Source organism: Panthera leo, chromosome B1, assembly GCF_018350215.1.
Source record: "Panthera leo isolate Ple1 chromosome B1, P.leo_Ple1_pat1.1, whole genome shotgun sequence".
Classification (NCBI taxonomy): domain Eukaryota; kingdom Metazoa; phylum Chordata; class Mammalia; order Carnivora; family Felidae; genus Panthera; species Panthera leo.
This window is the reverse complement of record NC_056682.1, coordinates 195,854,723-195,880,815: the sequence shown is the minus strand read 5'-3', so window position 1 is coordinate 195,880,815 and position 26,093 is coordinate 195,854,723. Positions and strand designations below refer to the sequence as shown.

The following is a 26,093-nucleotide window of genomic DNA, read 5'->3' as shown; positions in this document are numbered from 1 at the left end:
TATGGTGGGCAGAGCAGCAAGCAGCTGAAAGAAACACCAGTAGGAGAGAAGGTGCAGATGCTGGGAGGAATCAGGGATATCACACCGTCTGGCAAAGGGAGAGAATCCAGGAGGCTGAAGTGGGTCTGGGATTAAGTCCGGATGGCAAGTGGGGTTGGTGTAGAACTGAAAACTCCATACCAAAGCTGCTCATGAGAAAATGGGGTATGTATTCCCTGGAGAAAGACAAAGGGGGAATGACCTAATGACATGGTTTTCATATTGAATTTCAAAGTCAGACTTGCGGAAGGACGTGTCCTTAAACTGTGTATCTCAGGGGCTCTGAATGTTACGACCTGTGAATCATTGGCATGAGGCAAAATGATTGACTTGGAAAAGTGCTACAAGTGTCAATTTTTGCCTTGATTTATATATATATATATGCATGCATACATATGTACAACCATTGTATTATAAATTAAAAGCTAGAGACTAACAGCTATTTTCATTTTGGCATTCAGTAACTAATTAAGAGTTGTTTGAATGTGAGAATGATAGGAATTACATACCCTTGGAATAAAAGATAGTCCTTGTGAGCACATTTTGAGCCCATTTTGCTTTATATAATATACCTAAACTTCTCTTAATGATCAGTGACAACTTTATCATAGACCTGGGCCAGAACTTTAATGACAGTTGGGGACACGTTGATAAGTGCAGAGGACAGTCACAGAAACAGGTGAAAGAGAGGTAAATTAAGGCTAAATTTGACTAAAGAAGAAAAATATAATTAGAAAAATAATTCATGCCTTTTTTTTGAAAGGAGAGCTGATTTTTGAAAAGTGTTGCCTTGGGACACCTGCGTGCCTCAGTCGGTTAAGTACCTGACGCTTAGTTTCAGCTCAGGTCATGATCTCATGGTTCGTGAGTTTCAGCCCCACGTCTGGCTCCTTGTTGAATGTGTGCAGTCGTCCAGATTCTCTCTCTCTCTCTGCCCTTTCCCACTCATGCTCCCATACTCTCTCTCTCTCTCTCTCTCTGAAAATAAATAAATAAACTTAGAAAAACAAGTGTTGTCTTGCTGAAAAGTAGTCTCCATATCCCTGGAAGCTTCCACCGAAGGCTGTATAATGGATTCTGAAATACCCAGAGGCATATGACAGAGAAGCAACACTCATTAAATGGCCGCCAGGTCAGACACAGTACTCAGCCCTGCATATTTATTATATCCATTAATGCTAAGAGAGGCTGATGAACTTGCCCAAGGCCACAAATGGGAGACATGGAATTAAAACCCGGGCCTTCCTGCCTTTGCTGTTAATAGCTTTATTTAGCTCTGTGTGCGGTACTAGAAATATGGCTGGGAGGCTTGACCAGATCTTCACAAAGGTACTAAATAATAGTGACCAAAAATAATTTTTCTGCTTTCTTTTTTTTCCCTTTGCTTTGTGACATTACTCATTGTTTAACTTAAATTTTTCATCCTTAAACATCCTTGTGGCTGGACAATTGCTAAAGCAGGTGTCACAAGACTTCTCCTATAAAAGACCAAAGATTCAATAATTTTAGCCTTGCGGGCCATTGTTTCTCTGCCTCAACCACTCAACTCTACCATTGTCACATGAAAGCAATGATAACCAATATGTAAATCAATGAGGTTGACTGTGCTTGAGTAAAGCTTTATTCACAGAAGCAGGGGGCAGGCTCCTGTGGCCTGAGGGCTGTGATTTCCTGACACCTGTGTTGGTGATCCTGGAAGTCTCTTTCCAGCCAGTTTTATGCTCCTTCCGGGAGGAGCAGGAGTCTTATCTGATTGATCAGTTTAGAAGAGGGAAGTCTTTTTTCCCAGACTCACCCCTGCCCTCCCTCCTCAATCTGGCTCCTTTTTCATTATTTTGGTCTGTTCTCTGCTCTTAGGTGAGGATCCTTCCATGACAGAGGTCTGTGGTTATTCAAGTCTACCTGTAACTAGATGGGAGTGTTTAATTGCCAGGCGTGGGTTTTAGGACTGTTTGTTACCCAGTGTGACCGCCAGCCTATCCTGACTGATGCATGGGGTAGAGCACAAGGAACTCCTTCCTCTGCCCATATTTAAACACATCTTCCATTCATCATTTTAGCAGGTCAAAGGCTGATATTTGAGTTTCCATACATCTGAGTCCTGTGGCTAAATCTCAGTTGGTTCCAACATAGGGGGATCTTGTCTCCACCCCTGCAAAGCTACAGTTGGTCCCCACCCAAAGTTCAGTTCGGAGATTGAGAATGGTGATGTGACACACGCATGAAGAGGTCTGAGGAGGTTTGTAACATCCACAGCTGAGGTCTCTGGGAAAGGCAGGGCAGTCCTCTTAAGCAGGTTCATTAATTGCATGAGATAATCAGGAAAAGAAACGAGGGTGTGCCTCATTGCATGTAGGGGGCACAGGCAGGGGGGAGGGTCCTCATGTGTGGGCAGGGGCTTGTGTACTTTGAATCTCCCTTGGGCACCAAAGGAGGGACCACCTGGGTTTTCATATCAGCTTTCTCAGGTATGGGACAAAGCAAACGAGGGAGGTGTAAAATATAACATCAAAAATGCATTCTAGCTTGAAGGAGGTGCACACTGTTTGGGGTGCCCGGGTGCATCAGTCTGTTAAGTGACCAACTCTTGATTTCGGCTCAGGTTACAATCTCGTGGTTCATGAGTTCAAGCCCTGCATGGGGCTCTGCACTGACGGGGAAGAGACTGCTTGGGATTCTCTCTCTCCCTCTCTCTTTACCCCTTGGGCACACATTCTCTCTCAAGATAAATAAGCATAAAGAAACATTTTTTAAAAATGCAAGCAGCTTCTCTGATATAGTAAAGAAGAGTTTTATTTAACTAGGTACCCTATCCCTGCCCACCTGGAATTAAAGATACATATATAAGTATTTCCTCTTGATTCATCTGTGTACTCCTCAATAGGATATTTCTTGTCTTATCAATTTATCTATACTCATAGTTCAACACATCTTGAACAGAGTAAATGTCCTTATGTGCAATTGTAATTAATTGTTCCCTTATCTAAATAATGCAACCTAATTAGCTAATACATTTAGATAAACATACCTATGCAGACTCAAAAGGGGTTTGTTGTTGTCGGATTAACACGATGCTGAGAATTTTGTGGACCTCTCTAGTGCTGATAATCATAACTGTATCTAAGTTTACTTGCATTTCTCCAAGATGAAGTCAAATCTTCCAAAATTGGAATTAGGGAGGCTACCAAAAGGAGGCACGACCACATTTCCTGAGGTATCACATTCCCCAAAGCAACCACAGGTTAAGAGACACGCGATTTTACACAAGTGAGAAGTAATGCTTTGTGTAGAAAGAAAGTCTACCTCGATATTATATTATGAAGTAATCTGGGAAAGAATCCAAATGGAGCCTCACACCTCTGACTGTATAATGATTGTGCTTTTTCACAAGGTCGAATAAGACATATGGAATATAAACTTTGGTCTTTAGGAATGAATGCCAGAGTTTCTGAAATCTTTCCAAATGTAGAATGGAGTAGAACACTTCTGATTAGAAAACCTCTTGTTTAAAATATATTTGTTTTGCAATCTTGTTTATTTTTACAGGCATGAATTATGGAATCATGCATTCTTTGATATCCTAAGTAAGGCAAAATGAATTTATGCACTCAGCAAAGACCCAAAATTTCCATCCTAGTAAAAATGTTTATGTGGTTGAAACACCCCCTTCCCTGGCTGAATCATGCCAAGACTCTCCATGGATTTGATATGGAAAGACCTTTGTGTGTTCTGTCTCCCAGTTACTGCTGACCAATGGCATTTCTGTGTTCCAAGAACTATTAAGGATTTCTATGTTCAGGTATCTGTCACCTGGATCAAAATAGAGAAGAATATGGAAGCATCATTTCTTGATAGCCGCCTAGATCCCAGCAGTATCATGCAACAGATGATACTAAGATTTTTCAGTACATTTGAGGATCCAAGTAATACTTATAGATGAAGACAATGGTCAAGTTTCAGTGGTCAGACACTGTTTGTGGTTTTGGTCAGTTTTTTAAAGTCAAAACAATAAATAATCCATAATGCTAACTGTTTTAAACAAGAGGCACCTAAACAAGTCAATAACATGGAAATGAGCTTTAAACCCATAGTTGGAACTGTCTGATCTGTTCTATTTACTATTTCCTAAATGGAGGTTTTTCAATGCCTTAATTCTTCTAAGTGTATGTGCATGGGACTCTGGAGATGGAAGGACAGGTGTACAAGTTAGTTTATAAGTGATTTAGTAGAAACCATTGTATGAGGAATAAAAATAGGCTCTTTTGGTTTAGATTTTGACAAGCCCCTTTTGACAATTTTTAATTAGGTCTTCTCAAGAAGAAATAATTTGCAGAAACATGGGTTGGTTGCCTATTCAGAAATTGTCATCTATTTTACTATACCACTGTAAAGGAGATATAATGATATATGATATATAGAGAGATATAGATATAGATATATGATATAGAGAGATATATATGATGTATAGATATATGATATATGATATTATTAAAGATAGGTTAAAAATAATATCCGGGATTATAGGATAGGATAAAGTCCTTAGAGATCATTTAGGCTAACTCCCTAATTAAAAAAAAAAAAAGAGCAAATTTTGGGATATAATGGTTAAAGCTATTGCCCAAGACCACACAACCATTTGGTAGATAAACTAAATTTTAAACACAAGGCTCCTGGTTTTAAGGGAGTACTCTTTCCACAAGCCTAACACGGTAGCACCCCAAAGTTTAATTCATATTTCAAATTTGTTGTTTTTATACATGTGAACTGTTTATTTATTCTCTCTCCACTCTAAGCCACTCATCTACATGTTGAAAGGCTATAAAACAAATCATTATCTAATGTAGTATGAAACACAGGGCAATTTGATCATGTCAGTGTGTTCCATATATTTCACGTTCGAACCACTGAATAACAATTTTTAGCCTCTCAGAGAGTTTCTCTGTCCCCTGACTCTGCCTTCAGCTACTTATTCCTGCTGGCTTTGCTGGCATTCACACTAGATTCAGTTTTGCAAGGTATAGACATTATTGTCTGACATTTCCTCCATGCGGCTCTTCTGTTTCCCAGCTGCCGTAGGACCATCTCACCCACGCAGAGCTTACTGCAAGGCAGGTCTCCTAGAGTCAGCTCAGCGTGCATGTCCCACACTCTTTGACCATACACCGAACTTGAGTTAGCTTCGATAGGATAATGCCCTAGGTTTCTATAAATTCTTGCCCTCACCTCCCATCTTACAGGGAAAGGCTTTTTCCCTGTGACTGGCTTGATAAGGCTCTATAACTCTGGGCTTCAATATCATCAAGCATGAAGAAGACTATTTGCCTAGACATATAAACTATGTCTTCAACCTAGCCTCTGAGAGCAGTCTAAGAAATATCTTGTCCCTTATCTGTTGAATCCATTGTCTTACTTCTAAGTTGGTTCAGAATCCTGGTAGAGAAGATGGGTGCCTTTATTTGTGATTCCCTCAACAAAAACAAAATATCAACAGTGTTCTTAGGGTTTTACCTATATGTCCAGATGATAATAATCTATTTTTCCATCTTTCAAAGTGCAAACACACTGATAATATAACGCATCTCTCGTCCATAACCTCACATTTTAAAAAACACTTGACTAATTTGATAGGAAAAGTAATATGCAGTGTGCTTGCCAACTTACATTACTTGTCAATATTCTACCATGATTCGAATTCTAAGGACTTTTTCATAATACCGAGAATGTACCAGCTATCTCTATCTAGTAAAAGGTCAAGCTACCCATTGTATACTTCAAACAGATGTTCCCCAAATGGTAACCTGTACAAACTGGAACTCATACACACTTTTGCATTACCTGCATTCAGATTTCTTCCTTCCCAGTAGATACTTTTTAAATAATTCATAAATCATGTTTATAATCTTTTATCAATTAATAATGCAATAACTACAGCACAGAAATATTGCCAGTAAGTGGTTTATTGGTGATGGATTATTGTAGGACAATTTGGTACATGTAAAATGCATAAACAAATCTTCTCAGGGCACCTGGGTGGCTCAGTCAATTAAGGATCGGACCCTTGATTTTGGCTCAGGCCATGATCTCACGGTTTGTGGGTTCCAGCCCCACATCAGGCTTTATGCTGACATCACGGAGCCTGCTTGGGATTCTCCTTCTCCCCACCCCCACTCTGCCCCTCCCTTACACACATACTCTCTTTAGTTCAAAAATAAATAAACCAAAAAATAAAAATAAAAAAACAGAAATCTCAAACAAAAGAACAGTCAGAGGAATGTGGATGTAAAATCATATCTTTGGGGATTTTTGAAATCTAAGCTATAAAGAGCAGCAAAAAAGATAACTTACAGCCATATTTCAATTGCTAAACCCCATAGATATGTTGATATCTTATATTTGATAGTTACAATACATTGAACATTTTCTCAGGACGAGTCAAACCAATTCCCATAATCTGAGAATTGTAAGAAAATTGCTCCATTTTAGAGGGAGAGATATGGAAATAACCACATAATAACCATAAAGCAATATTCAAGATCCAATGTTTCAAAGCTGGACTCACAGAAAGCATTACAACGGAACGTTTAGAGATTGTCAGATCTTACCCCCCATTTGAGCTTTTATCTCCCTATTTTGTCCAATGAGCCCTCAGCTAATCTGAGTTTTACATCTCCTATATAAAAACATGACTTACCCATTCATAATTCTGGCCAGTCGATTTCATATCTGATACGAAAGGAGTATACGGATATCAAGACAGGCTAGAGAGAGATATCATAGACAATCTGTGACAATCCGTAACAGACAGCTTACAGATGAGCTGCGGTTATTCCCCTTCCTGTATCCACACTCTATCACCAAGGGGCATCTGTTTCTTCCCCCTAAAACCCAGGTCACCTTTGTGACTCGCTTTGGCAAAAGAATGCAATGGAGGAGACAACGTGTCAGTTTTGAACCGTGGCTCTCAGGGAGTGGCATGCATCCGCTCTCTTTCTGCTCATTCTCTTGGACTCTTGTCCCCACCGCGTGAAGAAGTCCAGTCGAAAGTGCCAGAGGATGCCGTGTCACATGGAGCAGGAATGAGCCATTCCCGCTGAGATGCCACAACAAAACTGGTAGCTGGTCACAGCTGCATGAGCGAGCCCGATGGACTAGAAACACTGCCCAGCGAAGCCCAGTGCAAATTGCCAATCTGCAATCGCAAGCCAAATAAATAGTTGTTTGGTTAAACCATGACTTTTAGGGGAGTTTGTTATGTGGCAGCAGTTAGCAGATACCCAGTCTTCTTCAGCACCAATAAAAAATCTTCCTGTTTGTGACATTAGTGACCAGTACTAGCATGGAAGGCTCTGTCCAACTGAACAATGCCCTTCAAAGATGTGAGCTCCCGCTCACGTTGAAATCTTACGTTAGCGCCACTCAGAACACAAACTATGTTACTCACTGGTCACCAGCAAAAGTTGATCCGTTAGAGTCAGATCATCTCAGTGGTAGAATTATAAAGGGTAGAGCCGAGAATAAGGAAACATCTTTTTGCATCCAAGGGTGAACGTCAGTGACTTAGGACAACAGGATTTCTTTGAAATTAATCACCAGAACGCCATTGCCTGTTGGCCAATACCAACACAGAAGATGAGATAAGGAGTACTCCTGTTACTTAAGCCAAGTGACCACTTAGAAAGTTTAATGTGTATTGCCAGGAAGATGAGAGACATAGCAAATGCCATTTGGCCCTTGCTTTGAGAAGTCCCTTCTGCCAGCAGCATAGAGGAGGCACGGGTTACATGGAGGAAAAACAGCCTGTACGAGATAAGACAGCAAAAAACATTTGCAGTTGGGCCAGGTGTGGATCCTGTGGAAGGGGGGTATACAGAGTGGTCCTGAGGAGTTCACCCAAGAGGGCACCCTCCAGGAGCAAGGTGTCCCCAACTATGGGAAGGCTAATAGAGGGTGAAGGATTAGTTGTTAGTGGCTGAAAGCTGAGTTATGGCCTAGATAAAAAAAAAAAAAAGAAAGAAAAAAGTAGGACTGAGGATATTGGATATGCACTTCAAATATCCCCCAATAAAATACAGCATAAAGAAGGAATTAGCCACGTATTTTGAATGTTTGGGCCAAATTAAAACTTTAAATGGTGTAAGAGATTTTTCTCTTCCTAATTCTTCCCCTTCATTTCTTCCTGCTGAGAGGAAACCGCAAACAGCACTTAGGGATTGGAGAGGAAAAGAAGTGGAAAAGAGGGAAGCAGACCACAGTTCCTTCCCCATTCCATGCTTTCTGGTGTAAGTCAAGCCTAAGCTTTAAAGAGTAAGAAACTTCTGAAATGGGGTGAGTAATGTAAGGCTTGATACTATGTAGAGAGGCATTGCCTTTAAATATATTGGAAAAAAAGATACTATTTTTTATTACTTGAAATTAACCAGAAAACTTATTTTTTCCTCTAATTTCATCCAAGGTTAGAGAAAAGCAACTCTAGTAAATTGCTTTGGAAAGACATTGGTGGGAAAGCATAAAGTGATAGAGGACCAAGTCCAGCTCAAACAATAAATTTTACTTGTACATAAGTAGAGTTTAAGTTCTAATTCTTTTTAGAAGACCCATGTTTAGTAATGATAATGAAATTATCTTAAAGGAAGCAATGATGTTACTCAACAACAAAAACAAAAAAACTATGAGCTATTAAATGTCTGAGAGCTGGCAATTAAAAAAATAAAATGATAGAAGTTTATTTCCATAATTTCTAGCTAGTTAGTGTATCATTTTTTCCTATGCAAATGAAGATATCTTGTAGGAAACCAATATTGTTATTTTTCCTTGACTGCAATATTTGTACACCAAGAGTGCATCTCATTGGGGCCTCTTTCTTCTTGACATTATTTTACCCATTTTATTGTCATCCACTTATTCAATAAGCAGGTATCCATTGTCCATCTAGTTTGCAAAACCATGGGACTAGTGCAGGAGATAAAAGGAGAAATCCACAGTCCCATTTCTCACTAAAAATTCACTAAGTGGTAAGGAAGATAAAACGGACAAATGCATCCATATAATTAATTGAAATAAGTAGCCAGCACTTGGAAACGCAGTGGAGGCTGCCTGCCTAAGCCAAGATGGATTGGGAGAAGACCTTTCGAGCTAAATTGTTAAGAATGAACAGAAAGGTTCTAGGCAGAGAACCAGGAGAAGGGGGTCCTAAGAGAGAAGAACACTGGGAGTAAAGACAGAAAGACAGAGAACCATCATGGTGCATTCAAGGATGTCACATGTCTCCTCTGGCTTGTAAGAAGAGCGTTTGGGTCCAAGATAGAAGGGATCAGAATAAAGAGGTAAGAACCAAATCTTGAATAGCCTTATTCCAAAGGCAGTGAGGAGCCCAGCAGTGGCAAGACTAACTTTCATGTTTACATCCTCCTAAGTAAATGTTCTATTGAATCTCAAAGGCATCCCTTACCCAGCAGCCTCATGGCCTTATGCTGTGTGCCCTGAGGGGCACATCGTTTCTGTAAGTCGCCCCTCTTCCTGAAGGTGTGGGCTGCCGCGTTGCCCTTATTGTCTAGTTCTTGCAAACAAGGTCAATAATTTTGCGGAAGAGAGCTAAAGGAAGTAGCTCTCTAAGATCGACAATCATCTTCTTTTTTCCAGTTCCCTCTGTTCTTTTATAACTGCTCCGGGGACATGTTTTTAAGAGAGGAGAAGAGTCAAAGCAAGAAAGGAGAGAGAGGAGATTGCAGTAGCTCCCCTCCCTTAACCACAGTTGTGTTCTCCATGGTTTCATTTCCTCACAGTCAACCACAGTCCAGAAGCAGACGCTCTACCTTCTGAAGGTCAGTAGTAGCCCAACACGACATCACAATGCCTGCCTCATTTGCCTCACTGTATCTCATCACACAGGCATTTCGTGCGCTCACATCAGCACAAGACGCAGGGTGAATGCAGGGCAATCAGATATTCTGAGAGGGAGAAAGAGGCCACAGGCACGTACCTTTTATTACATCGTGTTGTCATAATTTTGTTCTATTTTATTATCAGCTACGGTTAATCTCCTAGTACTTAATTTCTAAATTAAACTTAATCACACGTACGCCTAGGCGGGAGAAATAACAGTACACAGAGGGTTTGGTATTGTCTACAGCCACAGCCATCACTGGGGGTCCTGGCATGTATCCACCACAGGTAAGGGGAACTGCTGTAATTGAAGAGATGACGAAAGAGACGCCAAACAAAGGCAACCTAAGATTAACATAAAAGGGAGCCGCAGGTCATGATCTCATGGTTCATGAGATCAAGCCCTGTGTCTGGCTCTGTGTTGACATTGTGGAGCCTGCTGAGGATTCTTTCTCTCCCTCTCTCTGTCCTGTGCCCACTCGTGATCTCACGTACTCTCTCTCTCAAAACAAATAAACGTTAAATATATATATATATATATATATGGGAGCTAGAACTGAGAAAAGAGAAGAAAAAGAAAGTGAGAAAAGCAAGAAGTGAAGGAGAGTAATTGAGATTTGGCAGGGAATCAGTGTAATATTTGTGACCAGGTGGCTGGCAGAAAGAAAAGAATAAAGAAAGCCAGCAAAAGAAAGATTCATAAAGGAATATAAATATAGTGGTAGTAAAGAACATTTTATTACAATACATTATTAATTTACACTGCATTATTTAATACTTGGCCAACAGCACATATAGCACTTAGGTCATGTTTCTGTGGATGTTATAGCTACAACATAACAGGGAAATTGGAGAATTTATACTTTTCCTTGTATCTACAAAGGTCAAATGAACACTGGAGTGAATAAATAGTGTTTGCCAGTGCACAAGTGGTCAGTGCTGATATGGAAAACTCCTGTTTCCTGACACCTTCTTTATAGTTACACACATGAGCGTCTCAGCAAATGTTTGTGGCTGGGAGTGAAGGGAAGGATGGGAAGCCACAAAGTAAATCAATGGTAAATATGTAAATAGACCTCTAGACTCATGACTTCCATTTTTAATCATGGCTACACAAAGTTGTTCTCACGTGGAAAAAAAAGCAGGAAATCACTTGAGGGAGACTGAATCCTGCTTCCTCAGGATTCACAACTTTAATCCACAGTTTCTCAACTGTGGCACTGTAGACACTCGGGGCCAGATAATTCTTTGTTTGCAGAGGGGTTCTGTGCCTTGTCGGATATTAACTGCATCTCTGAGCTCTACCTACTAGATACCAACAGCCTTACAACCAAAAATGTCTCCAGCTATTGCCAAATGTCTGGGGTTAAAATCACCCCTTACTAAAAACCATTGGTCTAAAGGGAACAGCAGTAGATCAGGCCCCAGGAGACAACAGATCTAGTCCCATAACTCAGGGTGTGACTTGAAAGCCATTTTTCTTTCACGCCCCTTCCTCATCTGTCTAGTGACAAACATTCTCTCACTGGCCAAGGTCTACTCAGGCTCCCTGAATTCTTTTGCAACTAGTCCCGACGTTTGGACTCTGCATAGCCCAATTTCAGCAAGAATCCTGATGAGTCAGTTAAGCCAGAACTCACACCCTCGACATCTGATCACCCTCGATATCTAATAGGGTTCCTCACCATCACCATCCTCTAGGTGATGTCTGATGACCCAGGCCTATCTTCAGCAAGAATCCTATTAGATGGCTCGCACCAGAATCCTACCCTACCCCTGAAGTTTCCTCTTATTAATTTTCTATTCACTGACCCTCACCTTGCCCCTTGACTATGAACTCCCTCTTGCACATGCTGCAAACTCACTGCAAAATTCCATCACAGCTGTCCTTACACCTACCATGATGGTCCCCTACCTTGAACAGTCTTCTAAACGGTGCTTTGACGGGTGCCATTGAATAATTTTTCTTTGACACTCGTTCCTTTTTGTAAGTTTATTTATTTACTTTTGAGAAAGAGAGAGAGAGAGAGCACACAAGCAAGAGAGGGGCAGAGAGAGAGAGAGAGAGAGAGAGAGAGAGAGAATCCCAAGCAGGCTCTACCCAGTCAGTGCAGAGCATGACATGGGGCTTGATTCCATGAGCCATGAGAATGAACCTGAGCTGAAAACAAGCATCTGATGCTTAAACAACTGAGCCACCCAAGCCTCCCCGACACCAGTTCCTTTTTACGTGACCAGGATGCATTAGGTGTGAATCTTAATTAAAGAAGAAGTGAAGATAAGAAGCATGTCAAAACCCCTCAAGTTTGGAAAGATGCCGGCCTCTAACAGTTCTTGATGCAGAGAGTTTGGTGAAGACCAGAATCATGGGTAGGAATAAAAGTGATAGCTGGGGGTCATTGCTAAGAGCAAAGAGCAGGTGAGTATGGAAAATGAAGGATGAGGAGCAAGATTGATGGCAGTGGGGCCAGGATGGAGTGGGATCGGATTCAAGGAGGGAAGAGGAGAGAGTGTGTGTATAAGGTCAGGGCAACACACATGTGGCCAGAGTCTCCTACCAGGTCTCATGCCTGCGCTGAAGGGTGGCATGGCGGCTGGACAGCGGGACACATTCCAGAATGCTCGCCCCAGTGTCTTAGAAGTCAGACTTGCATTTCATGGTTCACTGCAAAAATTATGTGTTAAACTTAAGGCACTGGCCTGGGCACTTGAGTATCTCAGGCCATTTATTTGATAACCTCCACATCTGCTTCCCTTATTTGCAAATAGTGAGAGAATACCTTTTGAATACTCTGAAGTATCTGAAATGAGCTCCGACAGATCTTGAACCATGGTAGGTCTTTACTAAGGTCTATATTACCTCCTTTCTTTCCCCTTGCTTGGGAAACACAAATGTAAATAAAGCAGAAAACTGTACTTTCTTCTAGTAAAAAATGGGGTGGCAGTTGTTGTGGAAAGACCGTGCATACATATTCTCTTTCTGCCTTCACACACTTGTGTGAAGTATTATTACCCTGTGTTAATGGACAAGAAAAGTGAGATTCAGAGGGAGAAAATAAGTTATGTAATATCTATGTGAATAGTTGCCTGAACTGAAAGCCACACCTGGGCGGGTGACACCAGAGTCCACACTGCTTCACCCACGGCACATCTCTACTCTTAACATCTATCGGGGTAGAATCAATCTGGTGAATGTTACTTGTTAAGATAGACACACTGTAAAAATAAAAGATGCTATTATTACTTCAAAGTCAGGAAGAGGAAAACACACCTGACGGTTGGGAACAGAGTTGGCCTTCCAAATATATCATATCTCAGAATTTTAGCGGAAGATTTGCTATTCTGTGAGCTGTGGGAGTAGCCAAATGATTCTGAAAACATGAAATGAAACAGGTATCAAATATTTGGAAAGCCTCCAAACTTGGCAAAGGGATTGGCACGCATTTTTAAATTCAGACTTTCATTCCAACTTTGCTAACTGAAGTATGTGGACAAGATTGCAATGGGTGAAAATACCCACAATACTGATTCTTCCCTTATTTAAAATGCAGAGAATAATTTTTGAATCCATAATACTTTCACAAAAATCCAAGGCAACCATTCTGTCTGACAGACAAAGCAATTACTTATTTCTTATGGATGAGAGAAATGCACTTGCATGAACAGGACAAGGTACCCTAGCAGGTGGTGAGAAGCAAAAAGAAATCTTTCTTCATCACAGTTACTATAATATAACATGTTCTGAAAATTTCTTTTCACTTTACCCAAAGCAACCAATAATAATAATAATAATAATAATAAATAAAAATGGAAAAGATAATCAGTGAGTCCTTCTTGCATGGAAATATTTGAAGAAGCTCATATATCATAAACCAAATGTTTGGTCTTTTCTTCCATTGTCTTCCTTGGGAAAGAGGGAAAGTTGAATGAATCTGCAGTTACTTAAAATCATGCTACTTCAAATTGCCATATCTTAGTCTTTGACATTTTATCAGTGCCATGCATTGGAGAAAAATGGTCCTTAATAGGCTAATATTCAAAATAAGAAGGCACAAACTTGTCATTATTACTAGCACAATGGAAAAGCTCACTGGAATCAGCCATCCAAGCTATGGAGGAGCTTGAAGTTAATTACATCACCTTAGACAATAAGTTGGTCTTTGTGGTTCCAGTTATCTCCGCACACAGTTGGCTCTATTTTTTTGTTGTTGTGTAATGTCCCATTAATCACAGTTACATTTGTTCCCTGCCGTGTGATTCATCATCCTCTCCTCCTGAAAGGACTTCCTTTCTCCAGGACTCAAGATAAACCACTAATTTAAAGTGGCAGTGGCCAACCTTGCCCATCACAACGGCGTGGTCTGAATGAGGAGGGTCAACGGCAACATGCACAGACTCTAGAAGCTTCAGTCGATTCAAATTATCCCCAGTGATTGGGTTCAGGCACTGGGACAGAGATCAGGTGTGACAATTACAGGATGAACTCTCGAAATGGAGCTGAAGGTGCATTTGCCTCTGGAACTTTTCCAAGCACCATTTATTTGAAAAAGATGACAAAGTGAAGTATGTGGAGAGGGAATAAAGTGTAGAGGGGAAAGACACTGGGCTCAGTACCAGGAAATGTGCTCTAACTTTTGCTTTAAAAGAAAATATCTGTGTGAACTTGAGCAAGTCATTTCATTACTCTGGGTTCCATTTGCTTAACAAAACTAAGGAAAAAAAGAACTTGAACAGGTGACATGTCTGATATGACATAAGGAGACTTTCTTTTGAGAACAATCTCGATGAAGTTATCGTATAACACATTTTGAAACGTTTTTAAAGATTACACATTATTACTTGGGGGATAAATAGATTTCTGCTGTGAATTATAGCTCTTTCCCTTTCTGGAGACCAGAATTCAGCATTCAGCAAGCTGGGTCCCACAGGAGGACGGAGTCGCTCTCTGCAAATCAGTGCTTATTTTATTTTCTTCTGCTACTAATCCTAACTTTGCCAAACAACTGCAAATCCCTCTTAGCTCTCTGGTTAATTATTTTATGCAATTTAGCAGCCTAAGGGAGAAACTGCTTGTCCGTTTCCCTCCAAGGCATTTCTTGAGTTTGGGTAAAGAGGACCCATTGCATAACACAAGTCACTAACACCAAAAGGAAATTTCCAGACTCTTGGACTGCTGGTGGAAATTTTGTCATTGCAAACGAATTCTTACCTTAACAAATTAATATTGTCGTATAGATATGGTACATGGATAATCATTTTTACCACGTCAATTCTTTCTCTTGAGTTGAGGCATTGCAGAAATGCCCCTCTGATTCTGTCCCCTGTACTCGTCTAATTCATTCATTTGTTATAGTACAGGCCTTCATTTTCACTATGTTTTCTTTCTAACGTAGGGAACTTCTTACAGACAGAGTCTGGATATTACACTTTCAAAAATTCAGTGCTAGCATAATTCCTAGACAGGGCATTTAATAAACGTTTCAGGCGACAATGGTGTACTGTCCAGGGCAGTGTTGATGGAGGAGTATGTATTTTCCACCCCTGCAGCCCCTCCCTCGGGTCTTAGGACAGTCTCCTCATTGTCACTTCTTTGACTTCGGGGAAATAATAATAGCTACAATTATAAGTTGTCTAAGTTGTGCTCTGGGCCGCACAGGCCTCATTTATAACTTCATAACATTTGTGCAAAGCAGCTGCTTCCACATCCCTTTTATATGTGAGAAGACTTGGGCTTGGAGAAGCTAAACCATGGGCACAAAGCCATGTACCTGCTAGACACCTGGGTGATCAGTCCCCCCCCCCACCCCGTTTACACACATTCCATAACTTAGTGCTTGCTAAAGCATATTAACCTGTAGACTTCTGATTACCTGGAATTGTGGACTCAGTCTATGTGGGGCTCCGAGGAAATCATTTGCCATGGCTCTTTCTTATAGACAATGTGTCAGGTACCATAAGTTTTTAAATTAAGAACTGATTAAGATGAAGGGAGCATGGGGAATATTTGGACCAAACAAGAATGGGCTGTATGCGGCATTTAAAAACCAGTCTGTACCTTCATAAAGGTGAGTGCTTCTCAACCAGGGGCAATTTTGTGCCTCCCAAGACATTTGGCAATGTCTGGGGCATTTTTTAAGTTTAATAACTTAAAATGGGGGGGAATGAATGCTGTTGGCATCTCATGCATAAAGGCAAGGATGCTGTTAGATAACCTATAATGCACAAGACAATCAATTATCTGGCCCAAAATGCCAACTTGCGCCAAAGTTGGAAAAACCTGTTACAGTCAGATAATAATGAATTATAAAATGTAATTGGAGAAAATTGCGCACACATTAAGAATAACAACCAAGGCCGTTTAGCTAGAGAAAAATAGAAACAAATATGCAGAATTCTTTTTGGAAAAAAAAGAGTATAATTAATTTTCTTATAAAATGTAGGTATAAGAAAGAAAGAGGGAAAAAAATATAGCTCATTCTAGGATAGAGAAACTTAACACAGGAGCCCCTTCATATCTGTGGCTCTGCTTTCCACGGTTTCAGTGACTCGTGGTCAACTGCCCTCCAGAAAGAGATGATGATCCTCCTGAATAATGTCAGAAGGTCAGTAGAATCCTAACACTATATCATAGTTCCTGCATCATTCACCTCACTTCATCTCATAACATAGGCATTTTATCATTTCACATTATCACAAGAATAAAGGTGAGAGAGAGAGAGAGTGCATTCGTATAACTTTTATTACAATATATTGTTAGAATCATTCTATTGGATAATTAATTATTGTTGACTTCTTACAATTTCTAATTTATAAATTAAAACTCACCATACATATGAATGTACAGGAAAACAACACAGTGTATATGGGCATGGTACTACCCTTGGTTTCAGGCATCCAATGGGGTCTTGGAAAGTATCTCCTATGGATAAGAGGGGACTATTGTAATGTCAATATGCCAATTCTTTATAAATCAATTTCCACAACCAGGAAGATCCCATAAAATTGTTCTCAGAAATAGTGAAAAAGCCTAGGGCAGAAGTATGTGTGGTAACATGTTATTATGTTAGGGGCACAACTTGTGGAATCTTGCAGAACATTGTAAAAACTTTAGCTTTTCTCTTAGTGAGAAAAGCCAGCACTGGAAGATTTCAACAGGTGTGATTATTTTAAAATCATAGTCATGCAACTGTGTGGAAATTGTGTGTGTATGTTGAGAGATGGTGGTATTTGTTCTTAGATGACGACAATGAGGGTTACGGACATGGGTCTGTGAAGAGAAGTCTGAGGTTAAAGCTATAACAATATTTACTTGGTGATTGGTTCTCTGTAAACATGGGAAGAGAAATTATTCAGGAATGATTTTAAGTTTTGGGCCCACACACCTGCTACAGTTTTGACTCGTCATTTAGTGACATGGGGATAACTTAGACAAGAGCAGATTTGAGTGCAGGTGGAAAACAAACATTAGGTTTGGGGGATGTTAAGCTTGAGGTGTATATGAGGCAGTGGACAGATGCCACAGACAGACAAATGGGTGTGAAGTTCATGGGAGAAAGTAGGACTTGTGATCTACATTTGGAATCATCAAGGTTAAGACAGCACATAAAATCGTGCAGTCGAGGGGCACCTGGGTGTCTCAGTTGAGCATCCAATTCTTGATTTCAGCACAGGTCATGTTCCCAGAGTCGTGGGATCAAGCCCTGTGTTGAGCTCCACGCTGAGCATGGACCCTGCTCAGGATTATCTCTCTCTATCTAAAAAAAAAAAAAAAAAATTAAAACATTAAAAAGAATTAAATCATATGTATGTGTACACATATATGTATACAAAATATACCATAAAATAATATTTCTGCTTGCCTGTATTAGCAAAATTAAAAGTAAAGAAAAAAAGAAACAATCTATAACCTGCAAAAGAGGAAATATTGAACATATTGTATTATACCAAGCTAATGATAACTGTTAAATAATATTTTTCAAGAAGAGTAAGTAATATAAAAAAATAAGTAAATAAAAAGAATATTAAGTAATATATACAAATGCAAACAATGTGGTAGTGGGGAGCAAACTAATGTATATAATGTGATATAATTTTTAAATAAACTATAAATGCATATATATACACATTTGTATATATATACATTTGTGTATATATATATATATATATATACATTTGTGTATATATATATATATATATATACAAATTTAAATTAAAATATACATACAATGTCTAGTTACAAAGAGAGGGAAAATTGAAATAAAAAAAGGAAAATTTAACAGTGAATATTACGGCTATCAGTATCTTAAACTTTTCATATTTACATTTCTGGTATCTTACACATGTTGATGATCTGAATGGTATCTTACACATGTTGATGATCTGAATAAAATTTTATAAGCATTTTAATGTAACCATATTATAAGAATACAATAATATATACTCAAAGTATTACTTATTGTTTTATTTTAAGTGTACAAAGATATTCATGCCATCAGCCTTAGATAATTCAAACTGTGTTCCACTTAATGCCCCATCTTTGAATAATCTCCTTATATTTCTAGTGTGGCAGTCTGCCTACTGCCACCAGAGTTATAAAAGTTTCATGCATCTTACACATTTTATGAAGAAATATTTCCTTAAGGGAGTTATTGCCCACACTTTGAGAAATGCCTTTGAATGATAAAGTCACCCTTAGGGAATAAATACATAATGAAAGAGTAGAAATTGGTTTTGTATGCTGGCCACCAATACTTGGCTACATCAACTACTCAAGTCCCTCCACTTTGTATTGCTATAAAATCGTTTCAGTGAGACACAGTGGTCATTTTCCCATCCTTCCTTCCAAAAATAATTATTGTATTACTGATATGTGACAAGCGCCACTGGTTGTGGGTAATAAAATGGAATAAGATTTACTTCCTGCCTGCAGAAGAGAGACAAGCATACAGACAATGACAACAGAGCATGGCAAGTGCTAGAATACAGGTATATACAAGATGCTTGGTACGAAAGCACAGTTGCCTAAACAGGTTTGGGAGGGAGGTGAGGGAGATCAAGAACACTTCTCTGAGGATATGATACTGTAGCAGAAGCATGAAAGGCTAGTAGGAATTAGACAAATATTATAATGAGGAGAATGTGCGGAGACAAGAGTAGGGAGAAGAGCTCAGATGACAGACAGCATGCCCATATTATGCCTAAAAGATGGAAAGGAAAATGCGTATCATAGCGACACGGCAGGGCAAGATGGCGGAAGCTGTCCACCCCACATTCAGACAATAAAGTTGTGAACTGTGAACAACGTTAGCGCAAAGAATTGCTGTGGCTATCACTGAGTTTTAATAGCCTGTATGTGAGATTCAAGTTGGTACGTTAACACTTATCCTTGAGTAAACATTATATTCCTCATAGAAGTTAATTTGGATAACGCCAGTTGGTACCATCAGCCCCTTGCCATGCGTACTTAGGGAAATGTATTCTATTTGAGAGTAAGTACAAAAGTTCATAGGGGTGCAGAAGAGTTCAAGCTCACCTGGGAGACTTTGGGCCTCCAAGGTCTTTGGTACTTCATAATTCTGCACAAAAAGGTATATTCAAAATAAACAACAACAGCACATGGATTATAAAATTGCAGAAACTCCACTTGGCTCATTTCAATCCTATCATCCCATGTAAACATTTGGGATATTTGTTTGTATCGGAAACAGCGAAACACAACGTGTAATGTTTTTATGTGGTAAATCCAGTTTAGTTCATGCAGAAAATTATTTTGCAGAATGTGAATGAAAACTATCTCTTCCACTGAAGTGTATGATTTTAAAATTGGTAAGAACTTTTTTTATTCAGTGAAAAAAAAAGTAAATAATGATTTTTAATGATCATTACCTCTACCTGGAAAAAAATAATTGCAGAGAGGATATACGATGCTGAAAATGATCTCTGGATGATGTCAGTGGAAATGGCAGATTTCCAAAATTCACTCCTTCATTAAGGCAACACAAAACTGGCATAAATTGTCATAATCAAATTTTTCAGGACTCTGGAAAGTAACCAAAAGCTTTCAGGAATATCAGATTGTTTATTCAAGAAAAAGGGCTCATTCTTTTTAGGAACTGTGAGACTCATGGTGTCCTAACTTGCCCTTGTCCTATTTTCTGTTGTCCAGTTCTATGATGACCTTAAAAATCAACAGCTTGCTATCGTGGTAGTGGAATTGGGTTGGAATTCCTTCAACCTCCTTCTCAAAGTATTGACATTTGACTAGTCTACTGTTTCCTTAGAAGACCCTATGTGAACTGCCTTCATTTGACCGCACTCAGAGCTTCCTCAGTGTGAAAAAGTCTTTTCCCTGAGGACTGTCAAAAACATACACAGGAAATTGTGTAACTTCCTAAGGAAGTGTTCCTACATTTAACTTCACAGTTTCCTAGGGCAGTGGGTAACAGTTGAGGCAAACAAAAAACTAATGAAAAAGCTTTAAAAGGAAAGACTGGTGAATGAGATAGGCAGGGGGCCTTGAAAAGCTTTGACATATTCCTGGAAATGACATGTGTAGGGCTGTGTTCATGTTCGGAAATTTCCACATGTTCTTCTGGAAAGATTCCAACTCTCATCTTACCTACATTTGAGGCTCTGCAGAAGTAAGGGAGTGATTTATAAGGCAAAAGTGTCAAGTGTCTAACTGAATATTTAAGGTATGCACAAACATGCATACAGAGCTTCTTGACAAAGTCTGGGATACTCACTGGTTACAGGCCTTTAAGGATATCTCTGTACAATAACTAGCTGACTACTAAGTTAATAGAAGAGAAATTTCAGTGGTCATACATGACAAAGAATGCAGACTTTAAAGAATTGGCTCAGTGGGGCGCCTGGGTGGCTCAGTCGGTTAAGCGGCCGACTTCGGCTCAGGTCATGATCTCACGTTCCGTGAATTCGAGCCCTGCGTCGGGCTCTGTGCTGACAGCTCAGAGCCTGGAGCCTGTTTCAGATTCTGTGTCTCCCTCTCTCTGACCCTCCCCCGTTCATGCTCTGTCTCTCTCTGTCTCAAAAGTAAACGTTAAAAAAAATTTTTTTTTAAAGAATTGGCTCAGAAAAATCATTAAACAAACAAAGAACAAACAACAGCAACAACACATCATGGGGAGAGGAGGGTCTGATTTGCAGAATTGCCATCTTATATTATTTTAAACATCTGTTTTATTTTTTAACAAAAATTTATGAGCTATGAAAGAAACAACAGAGCATAGCCTATCCACAAGAAAAGAAAAATCAATTAGTGGAAATGGTACCTGAGGAAGTCCAGGCATTGGACTCACTAGACAGACATGACATAGGGCAACCTTGTCTAAAGAACTAGTTAAGGGTGCTTGGGAGGCTCAGTCAGTTGAGAGTCCCACTCTTGATTTCAGCTCAGGTCATGATCCCAGAATCATGGGATCAAGTCCTGCATTGGGGTCCACACTGGGTGTGGAGCCTACTTAAGATTTTCTCTCTCTCTCTCTCTCTCTCTCTCTCTCTCTCCCTCTTGCTCTTCTCCTCTGCCCCTCTCCCTCTCTAAAAAAATAAAGAAATTACTAGAAGAAAGTATTAGAATGATGTTTTAACCAAATAAAAAATCACTAAAAAAATAGGAATTAGAAAACAAAAAGCACTAAACAGAAATTCTGGAGTTGAAAATACAGTAACTGAAATGAAAGAGTCACGAGAGGGGCTCCACAACATATTGTAGCAAGTGAAAGAAAGGACCCACAACCATGAAGATGTTATATGGAGATTATCCAGTCTGAAGAACAGAAAGAAAAAAAAAGGATGAAGAAAAATATAGAGACACAGAAACATGTGGGACATTATCAAGCACACCACATTCATAGAAAGGAGTTTCCAGAGTCTCATAGGAAATGAAAAGGAGAAAGAAAATGAAGGGAATGTGTGAAGAAATAAAGTCCACTTTTTAAACTGGATGAAAAACTCTTACCTACACACCCACAGTGGTCAGTGAAATTCAACTTAGAAATCCATACTTAGACACATTACGTCTAATCAAAGGCAGAGAAAATTTTGAAAGCCAGAGAAAAGCACTTATCATGTACAAGTGTTCCTCAGTAAGATTAACAAGTGATTTTTTTGACAACAACAAAAATATGCAGGGCAGAAGGCAATGTAATGCCATCCAAAGTGTTGAAAAGAATACATGGAATGTTCTCCCAAATAGACCATATATTAGCCATGAAAAAAAATCAATAACTGTTAGAGGATTAAATTCCCACAAAGTATATTGTCCTACTAAAATTGTATGGAATTAGAAATATACAACAGATGGAGATTTAGGACATTCACCAATATGTGTAAATGAAACAATGCACTCCTACATGACCAATGGGTCAAAAGAGAAATGACAAAGGAACTTAGAAAATACATTGAGATGCATGAAGAAGGAAACGCAACATATAAAAACTCATAGGCTATAAAAATATTAAAAATAAAACTCATGGACCATAATGAAAACAGGGCTTACATGGAAATATATAGGTCCTTATGCCTATATTAAAAATGATAAAAAATAATACCGGGATTGGTTTGCTAGTGCTTCCATGAGAACATGCCTGGGTGACTCAAACAACAAAAATTTATTTCTCAACAACTCTGGAAGTTAGAACTTCAAGTTCAAGGTGTTCACATGGTTGTTTCCTTCTGAGGCTTCTCGCCTTGCTGGTAGATGGCCACCTTCTCCCTGTGTCTTCACGTTGTCTTCTTTATGGACGTGCTCGTGTCCAAATTCGTCCTTCTTATAAGGACATCAGTCATACTACATCAGGGCCCACACTGATGACCTCATCTTAACTTAATTACCTCTCTAAAGATCTCTCCAAACACAGTCACATCTGAGGCAGGCAGTGATAGGATTTAACATAGAAATGTCTGGCCCATGAAATCACCCAAATCAATAGCCTAACCTTTCATTTTAAGAAACTAGAAAATAAGAAAGAACTAAGCTCGAAGCAAACAAAAAGAAGGAGATAACCATTAGAATGGAAACACAATAGAGAATGGAAAAATAGTAGAGAGAAATCAACAAAACCCAATTTATTCCTTGAGAAGGTTAAAAACCCAATTTGTTCCTTGAAAAGATTAAAAATTTGACAAGCTAGTTACACTGACTAAGGGGGAAACAACAACAACAACAACAACAACAACAACAACAAGAGATTACTAAAATCAGGCATACAAGATGATCCTCTGTTAGGACCCTTACAGAAAGAGGCAGGATTATAAAGTTTTATGAAAAGCAGTTATGTGAGACTTGTTTGGCCATTGTATAGCTGCATGAAGTGAACCTCAGACCTGGAATAACTCTGTCCATGGACACAGGAACCCTCACATCTATGTTGTGCTCATTGCCACGTTTGAGCCTATCAGTCCCTGTTCTGGACTTGATGTATACTGCTCTGCTCTAGTCAATGTCTATGTATTATATGGCACCTGGCCAACCCCACTGAGGCATCTATTCTTGGGGGAAAGGAAAGGGCTTCTTTGCCTGCAGCACAAAAAGGGTTCTTGCAGTGCTATCTCCCCGCATAGAGGCAAGATGGGACCCATTGGCCAGGAGGATCAATTTTTGTTATTTTCACTGATCTTTCTCTGTCCCCTCTATGTGTTCCATCAAGTGCCTGTGTGAGTCATGTCTGTCTTGGTGACCCTGACACCTGCAAGCCATGCACTGGGTTATTATCCTGGGGCTGATGTTCTTTATGGAAGACAACAGGCGACCCTTGCTCAACACGCAAATTCTATACACATTTGAACGTCAACAAATTAGCACTGAAGTAAAACACACATATTCCCAGAAAAGCACCAACTACCAAAACTGACTCCAGAATAAACAGAAAATAAAAATACACTATAACAAGCAAAAAAGAGTCAGCTATTAATCAAAATCTTTCCACCAAAAAAAAAAAAAAAAAAGCCTAGGATCAGACAGTTTCACTGGTAAAAATCCACCTAACGTTTAAAGAAGAATTAACATCAATCATTCACTACGTCCTCCAAAATATAGAAGAGAAGGTAAAACTTTCCAACTTCTTTTGTGGTACCGAAATATATAAACGTATCACATAAGGGAAAACTACAGACCAATAACCCTTATAAATATAGATGCAAATATTTTCAAAAATTTAGGAGGAAACCAAACTGAGCAACATATGTAAAGGAGTATACATCGTGACCAAGTGGGATTTATGTTAGCAATATAAGTTTGGTTCAACATGTGAAAGTCAATCAATCCATGGAAGTCACCATATTAAGAGAAAGATGGACAAACTTTCACAATCATATAAATACCCACAGAATAAGCATTTGGAAAAATCCAATACTCATACATGATAAAAATACTCAGTAAGCTAGGATTTTTTAAATTTTTTAATTAATTTATTAACTTTGAGAGAGAGAGAGAGAGAAAACACAAGCAGGGGAAGAGCAGAAAGAGAGAGAGGGAGAACAGAGAGAGGCTCCACACTGTCATTGCAGAGCCGCAAATGGGGCTCAACCCTACAAACCATGAGATCATGACCTGAGCCAAGAGTCAGATGCTTAACCAACTTGGCCACGCAGGTGCCCCTCAGTAAACTAGGAATAAAAGGAAACTCCCTTAACCTGATAAGGGGCATCTATGAAAAATCCACACTTAACATCGGACTTCACAGTAGAAGATTGAGATCTTTCTCCACCATAAGGATCAAGACAAGGATTTCTGCTCCCATCCCTTCTATTCCACTTTGTACTGGAAGTTCTAGACAGCAATTATGACTTTGGGTTTTATGAAATAAATTTTTAATTATTATACTAAAGCGTCAGAAACAAAAAGGAAAAAAAATACTAGATAAATTGGCTCTAACAAAACTAAAATCTTAAGTGCTTGAACAGATAACATCAAGAAGGCAAAAAGATAACAAACAAAATTAAAGAATGTATTTTCAACTTATATATTTAATGAGCATCTAGTGTCCCGAATATATATGAATAACATTTAAAACTCAAGAATAAAAAGACAAATCACCAATTAGAAAGTGGGCAAAGAGTTGAATAGACATTTTTCTAAAGAAAATCCACAAATGCCCAAGAACTACATGAAAGAATGCTTGACATCATTATTTGCTACAGAAATGAAAATCAAAACCAAAATGAGATACCATTTCATGAACACTAGAATGACTACAATGGACAAGATGAACACTAACAAGTGTTGGAGGGGATGTAAAGAATTTGAAATAAAATTTGTAAAGACTTTTGGAATGAAAACTGCAGCTACTTTGGAAAACAGCTTGGCATTTCCTCAAAATACTAGACATAGAGGTACTATCTGAAAGCAATTGCACCTGTAGGTGTATATCCAAAATACATGAAAACGTACATCCACACCAAAACTTGTACACAGACACATAGAAGCATCATTTATAATAGCCGATAAGTGGAACAATCTTAATAGTTATCAACGGAGTAATAGATAAACAACATATAAAAAACTCCACAAAATAGAGTATTATTCCATTATAGAAAAGGATAAAGTCCTGGTGCCTGCTTTTGTGCATGAACGATGAAGGCATTATGCAAAGCGAAAGAAGTCAGACATAAAAGGTCACACCTGGTATGACTCCATTCACAGAAAATGTGCAGAATAGGCAAATCCTTAGTGACAGAAAGTAGATTAGTTGTTTCCAGGAGTCGGGAGAGGGGGGAATGGGGTGTGACTACCGATGACTATGTAGTCGTTTCTGTAGTTTCTTTTTGGAGCGATGAAAAGTTTCTAGAATTAGATTATACTGATGGTTACACTTTCAAAGGGTGAATATTACTCTGTGGGAATTGAAAGAGAAAGAGAAGAAAAGGATCTGCCCCACATGTCATATACTCTAGGAATGCCGTGGATACCGCCTGTCACATCATGCCTGAACTTGCTTGTCTCACCTCTTGCTTCAGTCAGCTTTGGCCTCTCAACAGACTGTCATGAGGGCAGTTGTCACTTACTTATGGAATGCACCATCTGGATACACATTAGTAGATACATAATGAGTTGTCCAGGGAAAATGTGTTTATTTTTATTGGAAATAATTCAAATCGCCCAAGCCATAAACATGAGTGTGTGACATCTTCCTTGTTGGCACTAACTTGCTCCT

General features: G+C 39.1%; 2 long non-coding RNA genes across 3 annotated transcripts in view; one reads left to right on the top strand and one right to left on the bottom strand.

Moving 5' to 3' along the window:
* Positions 1–26,093, bottom strand: part of LOC122218613 — a 48,030-nt gene that overhangs the window by 18,917 nt on the left and 3,020 nt on the right. Inside the window, exons 3-6 of one of the 2 annotated variants that reach the window (XR_006202029.1) lie at positions 16,747–16,840; positions 13,193–13,292; positions 9,488–9,986; positions 7,811–7,888 (exon numbers count right to left, since the gene is read on the bottom strand). This is a non-coding gene — a long non-coding RNA (uncharacterized LOC122218613). Of the gene's footprint in view, positions 1–7,810; positions 7,889–9,487; positions 9,987–13,192; positions 13,293–16,746; positions 16,841–26,093 lie in introns of those variants that run through there. The other variant, XR_006202028.1, reaches the window with a different exon arrangement.
* The window catches only part of LOC122218614, a 51,656-nt gene continuing 42,023 nt past the window's right edge, over positions 16,461–26,093 (top strand). The window contains exon 1 of the long non-coding RNA XR_006202030.1: positions 16,461–16,523. This is a non-coding gene — a long non-coding RNA (uncharacterized LOC122218614). The remainder of the gene's footprint in view (positions 16,524–26,093) is intronic.